This window comes from Poecilia reticulata, linkage group LG11, assembly GCF_000633615.1.
Source record: "Poecilia reticulata strain Guanapo linkage group LG11, Guppy_female_1.0+MT, whole genome shotgun sequence".
Lineage (NCBI taxonomy): Eukaryota > Metazoa > Chordata > Actinopteri > Cyprinodontiformes > Poeciliidae > Poecilia > Poecilia reticulata.
Window position 1 is genome coordinate 313,354 of NC_024341.1, and position 1,262 is coordinate 314,615.

A 1,262-nucleotide genomic window follows, 5' to 3' on the forward strand; every position below is an offset into this window, starting at 1 on the left:
CTATCTATCTATCTATCTATCTATCTATCTATCTATCTATCTATCTATCTATCTATCTATCTATCTGTCTGTCTGTCTGTCTGTCTGTCTGTCTAGATATCTATCTAGATAGATAGATAGACTGAATGTATTAAACTGAATGTATTTAGATGTATTTAATAAAAGTAACACGGTTAAAACAATGACAGAGGTGTTTCAGTAAGATAAGGAACAAGACATATAACAAAAAAAAAGACATTTTGTGTAATTATAATAAAAGATAATTACAACCAGGTTACATTCACCCCCCTAGAATTACACAAAATGAAAAACAGTTAGAAGACACTCAGTACCAGTACAAAATAGTTTTCTTTCCTGCAACAGTGCAACACATCAGCATAACAGCTACCCTACAATAAGGTCAGGAGACTAGAGATCGCTCAACAACTAGCAAAATCTCACCGTATCCCTTGGACAAAAACAGGTGCCTTTTACACCCCCCTATACAGAATAAACATATAAATGGTACTGAAGCTTAGGCAAACAAAGAAAAAGATAATCCTAGACAATGGCAGAAATTATACAACAAGAATTTGGAGACTCACATCAATAACAGGCTGAACAATATCCTTATCATAAAATGCCTCAATGACAGCCATGGACTCTAACAGGCGACAAACTGGTTAAATAACCCTCCCAAAGCGTGAAGTTAGGCGGCGAACAACATCCCCTCCCACACTGTCTGGAGGATGAACAGAGCCAACATCATCAGGAAGATGAGGTAAGGAACCAGCAGTCGCCAGCACTCCAGTGTCCATAGAGGAGTTCTCAGAGTCATGAGGCAGGTCACTATTTCCAACTGTTGGAGCCGTGGGCACATCCTGAACCCATGAAGCAGTGCGGTCCTCCCCATCACTGCAGGACAGAGAGTCAGGTAGGGTAGGCTCAGCAGGAACAGCACTAGGAGCCTCGCTAAAACATTCTGTTCCATGTAGATCAGTAGCTGAGGGGACTCTAACCACACTGTCAGCATGGCGGTTCACATTGCCATCCATGGTCATTCCCACAGGTAAAAAGTTCACATCAAGCAGGAGGTTGCGATGCACCACACGCTCATTGCCATGACGGTMTCTAATWCGATAAATGTGGAGAGCAGGTTTGGATGCAACCACTGYGTACATCACAGGCTCCCATTTATCAGAAAGCTTCCGCTTTCCTCTGGCTCCCTTGTTCGCCACCAGGACCTGATCTCCAACTGACAGAGGGTGACCCTTGGCTCTCTT